The 17,189-nt window shown below is 45.8% G+C and overlaps 1 protein-coding gene across 2 annotated transcripts in view; it reads right to left on the reverse strand.

Moving 5' to 3' along the window:
* Positions 1 to 17,189, reverse strand: part of LOC310703545 (uncharacterized protein) — a 165,873-nt gene that overhangs the window by 112,865 nt on the left and 35,819 nt on the right. The window contains exon 1 of one of the 2 annotated variants that reach the window (XR_014524234.1): positions 14,975 to 15,156. The exons of the other annotated variant lie outside the window; for it this stretch is intronic. The gene's annotated coding sequence lies outside the window, so the exon portion shown is untranslated. Of the gene's footprint in view, positions 1 to 14,974; positions 15,157 to 17,189 lie in introns of those variants that run through there. 2 annotated transcript variants of the gene reach the window in all.

The raw sequence follows: 17,189 nt of genomic DNA on the forward strand, positions 1-17,189 counted from the left end.
GACACTGATTGACGTCACGTGTCACGTTTGCATGCTTTCAAGCTGACAGTGCTTTCCAGAACTGGAACAAAAGAAGATGCCATCCTACGTATGCAGGGACTGGATGGGCCAAACCATGTAGAAGCCATTTCGTCAAGCAAGCCATGTATTTATTGTTGTTGTGTTGTTTTGAAAAATCAGCAGGCTACTTATTGCTGCAGTCCCACCTAGGGGTAAGTCCCACTGAACGCAGAGAGCCAGTGTGGTGTAGTGGTTAAGAGCGGTAGTCACGTAATCTGGGAAACCGGGTTCGTGTCTCCGCTCCTCCACATGCAGCTGCTGGGTGACCTTGGGCTAGTCACACTTCTGTGAAGTCTCTCAGCCCCACTCACCTCACAGAGTGTTTGTTGTGGGGGAGGAAGGGAAAGGAGAATGTTAGCCGCTTTGAGACTCCTGAAGGGGAGTGAAAGGCGGGATATCAAATCCAAACTCTTCTTCTTCTTCTTCTTCTTCTTCTTCTTCTTTCTTCTAAGTAGATGTTTATGGGACATAGGGGAAAGCTTCCGAGAAAACTTGCAGTGAGTCTTGGCCCAATACATCTTGAAAAATTACCTTAGCTCTGAGCTATTTAGCCATAAAATGTCCAGTGAGCCAGCTTCTGAGCAGATGTCTAGATTTGAATCACCAAACCTAAATCTACTTTTCAGCATTGAACATGGCAGTTAGGAAGCACCTTGAAATTTTGTTTGCTGCAGACATACGCTTAGAATTGTGATTTAAACAAATATGCATTTTTAAGTGTAGCTACCTTTGGCAATTTGTTGGGTGGGTGGGGACAAAGTGAAGCCCCACCCACCCTAGAGATCAGAGGGGTGGATGTTTGGAGGGGTATTGTACCTTAGCTTTCCTAACTTTACAGGTGGCTGAAGGTTTTTGGGAGTTTCCTCTGGCTTTTAATAATCATTAAAATAAAAAATAAAAAAGCTCCACAACACCCACAGGCTCCCTCCATTCCCGGCTGGCCACATTTTGCATCCCATCACATTGCTCTGAAAGCATTCCAGGAAGCAGAGCTGTCAGAAAGTTGCAGAGGGAGCCTCAGGCTGCAGTGAGTGGTGCAGAGTTTTATTTTCAAGTTGTTGTTTTTTAAGCAAGAAATCATGAGACAAACCATCAGCCACCTGGTAAGATTAAGGATGGCACGTAGAACTCACAAAGTGCTGCCTACACACACACACAAACATACATGCATGAATATATACAGTGCTTTTTTCTGGGGGTACGCAGGGTTACGCATACCCCTAAACATTTTGAGATTCTTGGTACTTTTGTCTGTTTACTGCATTTATTTTTCCATTTGAACTACAAAATGGTGATTTTCTTGAGACAAAATGAGAGTACCCCTAAACATCTTTTAAGAAAAAATAAAAAGCACTGCATATATGTGAAATTCCTCCCTCTGCCCCCAAGAAAACAGACAGCCGGTGCCTGCTTTTGCTGTGGGGGCGGTGGGTGTTTAGGAAACTGGGAGCACCGGCGTCACAAGGGGGCGGTGCACCCCAGGTGCCATGTCGGGGGGGGGGGTGTAAAACAACAACAAACCTCTGGTTACATGAAACATATTCAATAAACACACAAGACGTAACCAGCTGTACGTTTGAAAAAATAATATATACTATTCATTGTATTGAATTGTAGATTTCAACAGAAGTAGCTCATAAAGTTCAACGAAAAAAGTAGAAGATCCAGTGGACTGGATTATTTGGTCAAACGTACAGCTGGTTACGTCTTGTATGTCGTGGGGGGTGACAAGAAGGTACCCCGTGGGGTGCTCGCCTTGCCCCGCCCCCGGGCATGGCAGCACGAGCAGCCATCGCACCGCCGCAGCCGCATGTGGAGGATCCTCCGTTCACAACTGCAGCCGCAAGCAGAGTGTTGCATGCATGTGCTGTATGTAGCAATGCCACACATGCGTTGTACGTAGCGGTTTGCCGCCGGCACTGCCCGAGCGCTGTAAAGATGGCACTGGGATCCCTCCATCGCTGCTACAGCCACAAGCAGTGGATACCGTTACTGCGAGCAGAGGACCCCGCCACCGTCTGTACAGCGCTCAGGCAGTGCCGTGCTAATTTGCTACATACAAGACATGCGCGGTGTCACACGCATACGCTGTACGTAGCGACACCATGCATGCGCCCTACATAGCGTCGCCACACATGTGTTGTACGAAGCGGCACAACGCATGCGCAGCCGGCGGCTTCCCCTGCCCCGGGTGTCAGTTGGCCTTTGTTTGCCCCTGACTAGGTGTGAGATTCCAGTCCGGTTTGGCCTAAAATCAAAGAATCTTAGAATTGTAGAGTTGGAAGGAACCCCGATGGTCATTTAGTCTAACCCCCTGCAATGCGGGATTTTGGGGGGGGGCAACATGGGGCTCTAACCCTGAGATTAAGAGTCTCATGCTCTGCCAACTAACCTGTCTACTGAGGACTTGCACCCCTCACCATGAGTAAGGATATGGCTGCGTATCTGTAGATACTACCGGTACTTCTGAAAACACCTCAGTGCTAGGTTTACTTAAAGTTCGTTGCACAAATACATTCATGTAGGTAACACCTTGCAGGCATTTATGTTTTCAGAGAAACCTACACTGATCTTGGGGGTGGGGCAGCCATATCAAATTCTGGCATTGGTCTGTAATAACTTTGGTGAATATACCTGAGGCTGTTTGTCTCAGTCAAAAACAAAACGACTTGGAAATTGCTGCTTCAACCCCTTTGATGCAAACATTCCTGTTCCTGTTGCAATTACTTAATTGTTTAAAGCCTCCGTAAAGATTACACGGGGGCGCGGTGTCTTTGCAGATAATGCCAGGGGCTTGTCTTTCAAGCTCTGCTAGGAGCATGGAGATTGTAAGCGAAAGGACTGGTTACTGTTTTGTATCATTTTTCTTCATGGTGTTCCATTGCATGTGTCTGTCTCTTTGCAAGTGAAAGGTACTTTAAGGATATGCTCATGCTTCCCCCCTACAGCAAATACCCCCAACCCCAAAGAATCCTGGGAATGTGTGCAGAGGAGGGCAACCAAGGCTATTATGCTGGGCCAGGAGGTAACCTGAGTAACACAGTCCAGGTCGGGTCCCAAATCCAAGGGTTCCGTGAGGAGTCCAACAGGGCCAAGGCAGGACACAAGGCAGGAAACCAGGCAAGGTCGGGCACAGGATCGCAGGCAGGTTCTGTCAAACAGCAATGTTGCTCCTGCAACCTGAGGTGGGGTCCGGCAGCCTTTTATCTCTGTCAGGGTAACGGCCGGTCCTGATCTCCCGGGGACTCACCTCCCTGTCTTGCCCGAAGGCGAGCACTCCTCCTGCAAGTACTCAGGTCTCTCCTTCTCTCAGACCTCAGTCTCTGCAGCTCAGGAGATGTCGGTGGGTTACTAGACCCAGAGGCCGCCTCAGCCTCTCCTAACCCAACTGGTAGTGGAGCAGCTGTAAGTGATTGCCCAGCTGAAGGCAACAAGGTAATCCCCACATCTGGAGCCAGGGCAGGCTCAGGCCCCTGACTTGGCCCAGCTGCTGCTTGTTGCAGGGGAACCTGTGCAGACTGGGGCTCTTCAGAATCAGGCCCCAGATTAGGTTCGGATGCCACCTGAGGCAAAGGATCCAGTGCGGACTGAGACTCCTCTGGCTCTGTGTCTGAGCCCATCCCAGGCCATCACAACTATCAAGGGTCTGGAAACCAAGCCTTATGAGGAATAGTTGAAGGAGCTGGGTATGCTTAGCCTCGAAAAGAGGAGACTGAGAGGAGATATGATAGCCATCTTCAAATATCTCAAGGGCTATTTCATGGAAGATGGAGCAAGCTTGTTTCTCCTGCTCCAGAGGGTAGGACTTGTACCAGTGGCTTCAAGCTACAAGAAAGGAGATTCCAACTAAACATTGGGAAGAACTGTCTGACAGTAAGAGCTGTTCATCAGTGGAACGGTCTACCTCAGGAGGTGGTGGACTCTCCTTCTTTGGAGGTTTTCAAGCAGAGGTTGAATGGCCATCTGTCATGGATGATCTAGTTGAGACTCCAATTATGGTTACGTACAATTAGACGGGGCTACGTGTGAAGCTATGTATTGCCGCCAGTTACCTAGTATGGGCGGGACAAGGCAGTGGGAAAACTCAGGAAGTTTTTAACGTTTGGTGTTTTATTATGTTTTAATATACAGTGGTACCTCAGGTTAAGTACTTAATTTGTTCTGGAGGTCCGTACTTAACCTGAAACTGTTCTTAACCTGAGGCACCACTTTAGCTAATGGGGCCTCCCGCTGCCGCTGCACCGCCAGAACCCTATTTCTGTTCTCATCCTGAAGCAAAGTTCTTAACCTGAAGCACTATTTCTGGATTAGCGGAGTCTGTAACCTGAAGCATATGTAACCTGAAGCGTATGTAACCCGAGGTACTACTGTATGCTGTTAGCTGCCCAGAGTGGCTGGGGAAAGCCTGTTGGATGGGCAGGGTATAAATAATAAAGTGATGATGATGATGATGATGATGGTTTAGGTGCAGCAGAAGAGCCAATCCAATGCTCCCACCAGCCACTGCCACATGCAACATATATTGACCAGGACCATTGCTCCATATAGACCAGTGTTGTTTAAGCTTGAACGACAGATTTGCCTTCTCTCTGAGATGTTTCTCATCACCTTATATAGAAGTCTTTTTAAACTGAATATATCTTTTGACATGCTCAGCGTGTGCCCGACTGCACATGCCATAGCCTCTCCCATCATTACATGCCTTCAGCACTGGACTCTCCCCTTTGTCCAGCCCAGTGTTCCTCAACCTTGGGCCTCCTGACTTTGTACTATAACTCCCATCATTCCTGACCATTATCTAAGTCAACCATAGATTATGGAAATGCAAGCTGAGCCACATCTGGGCACTGAAGGTTGAGCAATATTGGCCTAGGGGCACCCCCATATGGTCTTATAAATTTCGCCTCAGCATATTCCAGTACTTAATATTTGTATAGGCTAAGTGAATAGGAGGAGGAGATCATCCCCCCCCCCCAACAAGGCCTTCTGCTGTGAATGTTTACAGCCTGTAATGAAAACCAAAAGTTTCTCTTTTTACCCAAATCAGCACACATTCCTGCGACCCATAGGCAAATACAGGAGACGAAACAGGGAGTATATGATTAATCATCGCATATTTCTGGAAGTTTAACGAGCTTCCAAAAGTACCATATTAGCCAGCCAAGTTTTCCTTCTCTTTTAAAAATCAACCTTCTTTTCTGCTTCTCCTTTTCCTTTTCACCATATCGGATGACAAGATTACATTGGTTTTCCCTGCATCTCTGCCGGTTTTCAGGCTCGCTGCGAGTTCTGATCTTTTAAGGAAAGAGCCATACAGAAATATTGTCTCTGCATTAATAATCTGCCCATTATTTATGTTGCACACTTCAGGACAGGAGGAAGGCTTATTTTCTTTTAATGTTCAAATAATCCTCTCGGAGAACCCAGCGCAGAGGTGATGAGAAGGAGGAGGAATAAAGAGTCAGCAGACTCCGGAGCCAAGAGTTTGCTTGCTTACAGACAGATGGCAAATATAGCCAACATTGTGAAACTGCAGCTGTGTGCCTCCAAACCCTCAGATCTATGTGTGTGATCATCACAGATTTTCTAATCATCTAATGGAGCACAGTCTCCTGGAGATTTTGGGCAACTTCGCTTTGCCAAACTCTTTTTGTTTTCCTTTCGAGGAACCGCATTCGTCTTACCCAGAATACAGTTAAAGGAAAAGAGCTTTCTTTCGAAAGCTACATATGAAGCTTGTACAAAAAGACCCAGGAGGCTTTACTCTTTTTATTCTGATTATGAGATGCAATTAAAGAATGATCTCTTGATCGGAAATACTGAATGACAAACACACATGCAGCCAGCTCGCCAGCAGACCTGCAAACTGTAAGATCCTAGAATCAAAGGACTGGTTGCAGCCATTGTGTATATTCCTAATTCACCCATAAGCCGTGTTTTGAGTGATGCAGACACAGGAATAGCTCATGGAAGTTATCCTGTCTTTTCCAAGAAATAGAACAAGGATCTGGTCTTACATCAGCGATAGAGAACCTGCTGTTTCAGAAGTTGCTGAGCTCCAGCCCAGTGTTCAAAACTCCCATTGTTCCAGGTGCATTTTGTGACAGCGGATTTCATTAGCGTAAGCAGTTTCTGAGCTCTGGGCGCAGTACTGCACCTAAGATTTCAGATTAAAACTGCAGAGCGGAAGGAAAGGAGGGCCTTTTTCTTCCTCCCACTTCAGGTTACTCTCTGAAGATTGGAGAAGAGACCCTCTTAAGAACATTAGGGGGTTGGGCAGGGGAAGGACTTGACCACGTGAAACATGAACACAATATTTTAGCTGCAGTTCATTCATTTTCAGCTTTGTATTCTTGTTATGAAAAAAGCATGCCTAGACATTCCATTGTTGCACCCATAACCTAGGTTTAAGGTGCCATTTAGCTTCTAGCTTTCATATCTCAGATTCTAACACTGCCCCAGCCAGTAAACCAGTGATTGCCATGGAACATCTGGGGGGGACAGGACCAGTTTACTAACCCCTGTCTTAACATGGTTCTCTTCTGCCTGCTTTTTAAAGACCTGATGAAAGAGATCACCTTGTGTTCACATTCTCTTGGTCCAGCAGAGAAGCAACACACTGACAATCACCACATATACTGAACCTAGTGTGGAAGCCCTGTGGCAACATCCATCAGAATGGCATTGTGTGTCCGTCAGATACTGGTACAAGGGAACAAAATTAGCCATGCTCCTCTCTTTCTGCTGAAATAAATATTCATTAAATCTGCATTCTTGAACTACGTGGTGGATGCCAATTAATGCTGCCCTCCTGAGCACAAAATCATCTGCAAGGAAACATGAGGACCAGAAACCTAATTCGCTTTGAAATAGAAGTTGAGGTTCTCAGGGTAGCAAATGCTGTGCAAAATACCTGTTTGGGAGCTTGCCCAGGGAGCCATGGCCTCGCTGAATGGAAGTGATGGACATAACACAAAAATACAGTGGGATCCTGCAAAACAAATGCATGCAAACAAAGTATTTCTTGTGTCAAATGCACTTGCCTGCATGGAAAACTGGGCTTGGGGAAGAAATGTACTGTATTTTTCGCTCTATAACACGCACCCGACCATAACACGCACGTAGTTTTTAGAGGAGGAAAATCCGTAGGCATGCCACCCGTAGGCATTCCCTCCATAACACACACAGACATTTCCCCTTACTTTCTAGGAGGAAAAAAGTGAGTGTTATGGTGCAAAAAAATACGGTAATGCTTCTTTAACATGCCGTTTTGCTTCCCAAAGTCTCTTGGCTTCACGAATTGCAGGCAAATCCTTCCTTCTTGGATCTGATGTTTATGCAAATAAGAATACCAAAACAATCTGATTCTTTTTGCTTGTCCCCCCCCCCTCCAGATTATGCTTATGTACCAACAAACACAGTATTGCTTACACCAAGGAAACACAGAGCAGTTCTGGTCTCACAAAGGACTGACCAACTTCAGCAAATTAAATGCCCAGGGCCTCTGAAGCTTCATCTGGTCTTCATTTTCCATCGACTGTAAAATGACACGCCGATGTAGGGTTCCCCCCCTCCCCCTTTCAATTTCATTGTAGCTTGTTTTCATCTAGTTTATATTTCAGGACGCCCTGCTTTTCCAGCCTGATTTGTCTTTAAAAATAAAAATAAATGACATGATTCTCCCTCCCGCCTTTTCCTCCACCCCTCACAGTAGCCGACCGAATGGCACCACCACAGCTCTGGAGCTCATGCGCTGCAGACTGGCAGGGACACCTCTGGTTTACAAGCCAGAAGTGCGTCCACACACCTTTTAAAGGCAGCTTCATATTCTTCCACGCAGCTTAAGAAGACGAGTTACGCTTAGAGACTGGGTGGCTTAAGCCTATTTGCTGTACCACGAGAAGGGATCGAGTTCTATCAAGTGAGGTGGGGAGTATTCCCTTCTGCTCCACAACTGAAATTACGGTGGTTAGCACTGCCTTTGTTTTGAAGAGGGGCAAATTGGCCTGTGTCAACTTGGCTGCATTCAGACAAGCACCTAGATGCAGCTTGGAGCTATGTGTATACATGCATGGGTTTGTTCCTAGGCCAGCGTTCCTCAACCTTGGGCCTCCAGACTTTGCAGTATAATTCCCATCATTCCTGACCATTATCTAAACCAACCAGAGGTTATGGAAATGCAAGTTGAGCCACATCTGGGCACTCAAGTTTGAGCAATATTGACTTAGGTCCTAGACAACCCCATATGGCTTGGTCTTATAAATTTAGCCTCAGCGTATTCCAGTACAGTGGTACCTCGGGTTACATACACTTCAGGTTACATACACTTCAGGTTATAGACTCCGCTAACCCAGAAATAGTACCTCAGGTTAAGAACTTTGCTTCAGGATGAGAACAGAAATTGTGCTCTGGCAGCACAGCAGCAGGAGGAGGCCCCATTAGCTAAAGTGGTGCTTCAGGTTAAGAACAGTTTCAGGTTAAGTACAGACCTCCAGAACGAATTAAGTACTTAACCTGAGGTACCACTGTACTTAATATTTCTATAGGCTAAGTGACAATATTGACTTAGGCCCTAGGCACCCCCATATGGCTTGGTCTTATAAATTTAGCCTCACCATATTCCAGTACTTAATATTTCTATAGGCTAAGAGAATAAGAGGATTTACCCAAATCAGCACACACGTATTCCTAGGCAGATGAGGAACAAATTAACAACCAGCCCGCCTCCTGGAAGTATTTCCACAGGGGGTCGCCCCTGAGGCCAGGAGGACCTATGGCATCTTCTTCTTTGGTGATTACTCGTAGCCAAGTAAGATTGTCTTCCATAAACACAGTTTTGAGTCCATAAGTGACTGCGGAAGCCAATTCTGGATCCACACATCCTTCCACAGTGGGGACATAGGTTTCCGGGCGGGAGTTGATCACGGTGAAGGTTTGCCAAGCGCGCCTTCCTCTTAGCACATTTCTCCCTTTCGTCCTGAGTTCAAGCATCTTCAAAGCCCAGGACACCTTTGGTAAAGGCTGTTCTCCAATTGGAGCACTCGCAGGCCAGTGTTTACCATATGACACACCTATTACGTACCTCAAATAGGATCATCTCCACAGGAGTGCCACCTTGAGTACTATGGCCCTAGGCAAAAAACCCAGACAGAGCCAATTGGTCCTCCCCGGCCCTGAATATGGGGACCAATATAGTGCATAGCAACATTGCAAGCATAAGAGAAGCATGTTTTTAAGGCCCTCAGATTATTTTCTGGTTCTCCCTGAAGCAGCCTCATAAAGCCTCCCCAACAACCCCTCACATCCAAAAGCACAATTCTCCAGTGTCTCTGACTTTGCAGAAGAGCATCTGCTCTTTGAAGGACAGTCCAGTTCAAGTTCAGCTTGAAGATAAAAGAAGGGGGAGCAGGAGGAGCCTTGAAGTTGTTCATGAACAAACATCTGGCTTGCAGACTTGGTAGTCTCAAGGACCACCTGGTCTTCCTTGCTACGGCGAGAAATACTGCATTGCTATTTAAATGAAAGCGATTGCATCTAACTTTGCATCAATACATACATACGTTGCTACTGGGGACCCATGGTGAACAGTTGGCATGAAATCTAAGAAATCGTAATAAAAATGATAATATTAACAATGTTGTTTGTTAGCATCCATCTCGGGAGATGAGGGAGGACTGCATCTTTGGTGGTGAAGACAAACCATTGGGGAGTTGCAGTGGCTGCTGGGGCTGTAGAGGCCAATATGGGATAGACATGTTTTGTTGCAGATTGGGCAGATGAAGTTTGTCCCAGTGTGTTACTGCAGATCCACCACAGTTTTTCTTCTCTCTGAGCTCATCCCAGCAGTCATTCCTCCTCTAGTCACTGCTGGGATACATGACCTGACTGCCTTTTTCAAAGCACTGTAGTCACAAGAGGCAGCCTCCTCCCATGGGCACCCTGCCTGCCCCACCAACTTCCTCAGCCACTGGGGAAGCAACCAAAGCGGTGGAGACAGACGAGCATCAAAGCTCTGCAGAACACCTTCCTCTCACCGAGTTTGATGACAGGAAGGTGTTCTGGAAGCCCTGACAAAGTTGCCCCACCCTCTGACTAGGGGTGAGGCTTTGCAAGGGCTTTTCCCTGATCCGCTGCAGAGCCTCTCACACACAACCATCACAGGCAGAGGGTCAGCAGGACGTTTTGTCTCAGGCACAGAACATCTCAAGCCGCCCCGTCCACTTATTACCCCTCAAGTCTGGAAGGATTCCTCAGGAAAGAATTCTGCATCTCTTGCCTGTCGTATTTGCCTGCTTGCCATCCACTTCCCTGCCGCTTCCAAGAACATCCTTCCAAAACATGTTCTGTATTCTGAGGGGTAAAGAACATCAGTCAGGGAAAATTAAGGGAATCGTGGAGAGCCCAGCAAAGCTTCCAAGTAATTGTCACTGTTTATTAGCAGTAACAGTTGTATTAATAGCAGTAGCAATGTAGAAGTATTTCCAGCCTTTTCCTTCTTCTTTTTAAAAAATATATATTTTAAGTAATTTCTATATGTTAACAAAATAATAGGAAGCTATAATCTTTCTAGTAAGATTAATGTAATGAAATGGGAGGCACTCCAAGCTCATTCTGACGTCCTGCTGTACGGGACAGTAGTTCGTAGAGGCTGGTTGTAATCCTGAAGCAGGGCATTTTCGGCAGGCACTTGAACAGTAAACCAGGGACGCGGGTGGCGCTGTAGGTTAAACCACTGTACCGCTTGGGCTTGCCGATCAAACGGTTGGTGGTTCGAATCCCCACGACGGGGTGAGCTCCTGTTGTTCGGTCCCTGCTCCTGCTAACCTAGCGGTTCGAAAGCACGTCAGAGTACAAGTATATAAATAGGTACCACTCCGACGGGAAGGTAAACGGTGTTTCCGTATGCTGCTCTGGTTTTGCCAGAAGCGGCTTAGTCATGCTGGCCACATGAACCGGAAAAACTGTCTGCAGAAGCGGACAAATGCTGGCTCCCTCAGCCTTTAAAGCAACCCCAGAGTCGTTTGCAACTGGACTTAATTGTCAGGGGTCCCTTTACCTTTACCTTGAACAGTAAACCAGAGGTTGAATGCTTCTATGGGTACCAACCAAAGAGTTGCAGGCCATTGAAACAAGAGAGCCATGTAAAAGTCATCATACAGCCAGCCCTGTTATTAGGCAGTATGAAGCCACCATCTTGTCCGGTAGATGCTGGGGTTTCGGGTGCTGTGGTGAGGAGTCGGGGGGACAGACTGTTCGTGCTAAGCAGCCTTTGCACAAACCCAAGCTATCCTGCTCATCTTTGGTAAGATAAATGACACTGTTCCATTTCCAGTGTTGAAGCAAGACTCTACTGCAGGTAAAAGAAAAAGGTAAAGGACCCCTGGATGGTTAAGTCCAGTCAAAGGTGACTGTGGGGTTGCAGCGCTCATCGTACTTTCAGGCCGAGGGAGCCAGCATTTGTCCACAGACAGCTTTCCAGGTCACATGGCCAGCATGACTAAACCACTTCTGGTGCAACAGGACACTGTGACAGAAACTGGAGTGCATGGAAATTACCTTCCTGCCACAGCGGTACCTATTTATCTACTTGCACTGGTATGCTTTTGAACTGCTAGGTTGGCAGGAGCTGGGACAGAGCAACGGGAGCTCACCCTATTGTGGGGATTCGAACCACTGACCTTCTGATCAGCAAGCCCAAGAGGCTCAGTGGTTTAGATCACAGCACCACCCGCATCCCTACTGCAAGACCACTCAAGACCTACATATGTGGGATGCGGGGGGCATCTTGTCCTTTGCCTCAAGCCAGTAAATCTTTTGTTGTTCATGCAGCCAGAGGCCAATAATTAATATTCTTAACTCTGCTGTAGACTTGTCCATGGAGACTGATAGCACTTTTAGATTAACACAAATGGTCTTACAGCATTTTTGCCAAATCACCAGCTGCATGGCTATCTGAATGTCAGCTCATTCGCTTCGGCTGATGTCCTTGATGGATAAAAAGCTTTCTGGGTTGGGTTCAAGGGAATACAACCACCTCTCCTTACTGGGCTGGAAAAGGAGAGACACGTTGCAAAATGTCAGCAGTGCAAACGGAAAGATGCAAAGCGAGGAACCGAAATTCTCGAAGGAGGAGAGAGAAAATTATTAATCGAAAGATAAAACATGTAATTGTTAAGAAAATATATTTGGGGTCTTTCCATACAATCTCAACCAGTCCCAGCCAGAACGGCCAACAGCCAAAGAGAATGGGAATCATAATCTAAAAACATTAGCAGGGCATTTTGTTGGAGAAGGCTGTGACACTCTTTGGGGGCAGTGAGAGGGATGAAAATGTAATAAAGTTTGCTCCACCCCGATGTTGTCCAGTTCCATTTCCCCCAGCCAAAATCAACGGAAGGAGTGGAAAGTGTTTGGCTCTGTGTATTAAGTAACCACGCAGCAAGGATCTAGCAAAACAGCGATTATGGGATTATACTTTGTGAGGTTTGCTGGAGATCGGTCCTGTCAGCAGCACTGACCACATGGCCACAAATCTTGCCTTCCTTTCTGTCGAAATCTATGGGATGATATTCTATGTTAGTGTGCCCTAGATAGAGCTTGGTGGTACTGGGCCAAATTTTCTTTTTTTAAAAAAAAGTGCAGTGACATTTTCATTGAGCAAACCCTGCCTTGGCTTCTGGCAAGTCACATCCACTTAATGTGTTCGCATTTGTCTGTGTACAGCAGAAAGAGGCATTTTGCTTTTGTTGTATTCTTCATCACTAACATGAATCCATCAAACTGGTAAAGACGGGGGGGGGGAGAAGCAGATTCCATAACATGCTTATTTGGCAGCCTGTGTTGTTTTCTTTCAAAAGGCATTAACAATACGCTTCTCTCACTCGGAGTACTTCAAGAGAAGATAATTATTCTTGTCTGCCTTGTAATATATATTAAAAAATGTTCAAATGTGGCTTTCCAGGGAATCCTGCCAAATATTTTTAAGGCACCAGCTCCAGCTTTAGTTAATTTTATATTGCCTTCTCAGTCTGTTATAAAATATTCTTCCATCCAGTTTGAATTTGGTATAAACGGGGGGGGGGGGGGAGAGAGAGAGAGAGAGGCTGAAATGTACCACTTTATATAAGGAACATTTTAAAGGGGTGTTCTTTCCTTGAAATTAAGATCTTTAACTCCTAATGTGACAGCAGTTTAAATGCATAGCAATTAAAACGTCTCCAGTAAAGTAAAATGCTTATCACTGAAACTTTATTGCACCCATGGGACGGGGGTGGGGGGGAGGAACGACCATGTATTTGAAGATGTTTTCCAGAAAAGCCGACCAAAGATGAGTGGACAGTGAACCTAATGTAAAATAATGGCATATGCCTCATCTACAGAGGAAGCAGAATAGAGTGGCAGTCTGTGTAGCTTCAGGCTGCAGGGGAGGGTCATATTTTTAAATGTTCCCATGTGTGGTTTTTTAAAAATAAAATAAAATAATAAAATAAAATAAGCACAAAAGGGAATGGGATAGAACCTTTCTCCCCAATGTGCCGGGTTTTTTGTGGGGGCAGGGAGACTTTTCTATTTTTAAAAAAAAAGCACTGGGGAGTATTCTAAAGCCACCACTCCATGTACCTTGAATTAGCATACTCCATTCTTAAGAACTGAGGGCTCTAATACAGGAATAGGGAACCAGATGCCCTCCAGATACTGTCACCAGCTCCAGACAGCTTGGCTAATGGTCAAGGATGATGGGAGCGATGAGCCAAGAGGTTCCTGCATCCCTCTTCTAATCCCTCATTCTGTATCGGACCAGCGGCAGTTATATTCAGGCTGGGAAGTAGCTTAAAAAGGCAACAAATCCTTTGTACAGCTAGGATTAAGAATAAGAAAGGTAGAGGATCCCTGGATGGTTAAGTCCAGTCAAAGGTGACTATGGGGTTGTGGCATTCATCTCGCTTTCAGGCCGAGGGAGCTGGCAGTTGTCCACAGACAGCTTACAGGGTCATGTGGCCAGCATGACTAAACCGCTTCTGGCGCAACGGAATACCATGACAGAAACCAGAGCGCACAGAAATGCACAGAAATGTCATTTACCTTCCCGCCGCAGTGGTACCTATTAATCTACTTGCACTGGCATGCTTTCGAACTGCTAGGTTGGCAGAAGCTGAGACAGAGCAATGGGAACCCAACCTGTTGTGGGGATTTGAACTGCCAACCTTCCAATCGGCAAGCCCAAGAGGCTCTGTGGTTTAGACCACAGTGACACCATAATAATAATAATAATAATAATAATAATAATAATAAAGCTAAGCAGAGTTTGGTATGGTTTCAAATTGGATGGGGGGCTGTCTGTTGTGATTCCTGCATTGCAGGGGTTTGGGCAAGATGATTCTCAGGGTCCCTTCCAATTCTATGATTCCACAATTTGTGTCTGGCCCCATTAGCTGAAGTGGTGCTTCAGGTTAAGAACAGTTTCAGGTTTAGAATGGACCTCCAGAACGAATTAAGTTCTTAACCCGAGGTACCACTGTATTATTTTAATTTGAAATGTTTTATTTTAAAAACAAAACAAAAGGGAAAATGATATATAATGAATGGAAAAGGTTGTTTAAAATAACATTTGTGGGGGAAACCCAGAAGCTTCTCTTTTGGGGATTATAGGGACAGAATTATAGGTTCATGAGCTGCCTTATGACTCCGGGTGACTGTCACAGGGACAAGTACAGGTGAGCATTGCTACTCCTGTCCAAATTGCCTTCTCTCTTCCTCTCCAAGTGCTGGGTGCTTCCTCCTATTCTTCCTCTCTTCTTCTGGAGTCTCCTCTCAGCTGTTCTACTGCTGCTTTGCCCATCAGTTGCTACCTAGTCCATCTCTTCTCTCTACTCTGCCCTCAGCCTGCAATGGTTACTGCACTTTGAAGTCTCACCATTGAATTTGGGGTGCCAGGCCACACTTGCACCTACCATCTGCACACTCAGCTTGCTGTGATCTGGTTTTTTCCCTCCCATATCCTCTCCTGGCCACTGTGACCTCATGAGGATGCTGCCTCCCTGAAGGAGAGAGAGAGACTGGCCATTGTGACCTCATATTAATAGTAGCCAATGAAGGAGAGAGACTGGTCATTGTGTCCTCATGGTGATGTTGTCCACCTGAAGGAGAGAGATTGGCCTTTATGATCTCATTCTGGTGCTGATAATAATGTGAATGATGAATAATAACACAGGGCATTATAGGGACATTATTTCGGAATTATAGGGACAGAACTACCCAAATTGTATAGAAATTTATTCATGTATGTGACTACAGCAGCAAGAATGTAACTTGCCCCAAATTGGAAGAAGCAGAAGTCCCAGCAAAGGAGGAATGGATACAAAAACTTGTGGAATATGCAGAAATGGTGAAACTTACCAGGAGAATAAGAAACCAAGATCACAAACTTTTTATAAAAGAATGGAAATGGCTTATTGGATATTAACAGGTAAATTGTAAACACATAAGAACATTGGCAGGATTATTGTAATAACCTGTAATTTTATAAGAGTATCTATTTAAAGTAGACAAATCAATGGGCAAATTAAGTTAATTTGGATATGCAGAAGATATTAAAAATAAATTTAAGGAACTGCAGAATGAGGGGGGGAAGTCAAGTTTTGAAATGTTAAATTGATTGTGAAATTAGTGGAATGTATAAACCTGAAAATCCTAAATAAAATTTTAAAAAGGAAAGAAAAGAGGGGAAAACCAAAGGACCAGGGGTTATATATGGACTGAGATCCTTGGTTTGATCAGCCAACCACAAGAGGCAGGAAGTAGGAGGAACCCACCCATTGCATTGTTTCCAGCAGAGACAGATTGAAGAGAAGAGTTTGGATTTGATATCCCGCTTTATCACTACCTGAAGGAGTCTCAAAGTGGCTAACATTCTCCTTTCCCTTCCTCCTCCACAACAAACACTCTGTGAGGTGAGTGGGGCTGAGAGACTTCAAAGTGTGACTGGCCCAAGGTCACCCAGCAGCTGCATGTGGAGGAGCGGAGACGCGAACCCGGTTCCCCAGATTACGAGACTACCGCTCTTAACCACTACACCACACTGGCTCACTTGGCCTCACTTCCTCTCGCTTGTACAAAAAAGCTAAGGAAAAAGCAAGGCAATGGTCCCTGCTGTGAAGCCGGGGTCCTGCTAAAAACAACCTACCCCAAAGATCGGCTGTGCTGATGTATTTGTTGACAGTAAGGCAGTAGCCCGAACACAGTTGCAGCATGTACCCTGGTTATATGTGGCTTTAAAAGTTTGTTCTGTATAGCAGAACAAATTTAACCAAGGTGGGGCCTGAGCACAAGATTTGGACACCAGCCTGTTAGGGGAAGCCAAAACAAACACTTAAAACAAATGTAACACTTTGCATAGCCCTTTGTGCTAATTATCTGCAGGTTCCCACATTAACCCACAATAACCAAAATACACACATGACAAAAGGACACTGTGGTATTTTATTCCGGGCTCCCTTGTACAGGTGAAAGTCATTTATATCATTTAGGAGGGAGGGAAAGTGAAGGGGTCTACTGCTCCTAATGCTATGCTCTGAATCCTAAATGTTGCATTGTTTCCTTAGCTTCCCTATGATTATTCTGTAGGGCTTTCGGCAGATCATCGCAGATTCTCCCTCTGTTTCTCAGCACACGATGCCTGCAGATATAACCTAAGCGACAGGAAGACATCTGCATTCCATTGAGCTCTGAATCTTTAGCAGGTTCTAGTAATGTATGTACAGTAACTGGTGGCGTCATGTGAAAGTTCTTCTGCACGTGTACCTAGTTGAGCATCAGTATGCTGTCAGCTGGGGACACGGGTGGCACTGTGGGTTAAACCACAAGAGCCTAGGGCTTGCCATTCAGAAGGTTGGCGGTTCAAATCCCCGCAACGGGGTGAGCTCCTGTTGCTCGGTCCCTGCTCCATCGAACCTAGCAGTTCAAAAGCATGTCAAAGTGCAAGTAGATAAATAGGTACCACTCCAGCGGGAAAGTAAATGGCATTTCCAAGCGCTGCTCTGGTTTCACCAGAAGCAGCTTAATCATGCTGGCCACATGACCTGGAAGCTGTACGCCGGCTCCCTTGGCCAATAAAGCGAGATGAGTGCCGC

The sequence above is a fragment of the Podarcis liolepis genome (genome assembly GCF_965112155.1).
Source record: "Podarcis liolepis genome assembly, chromosome: 3".
NCBI lineage: Eukaryota > Metazoa > Chordata > Lepidosauria > Squamata > Lacertidae > Podarcis > Podarcis liolepis.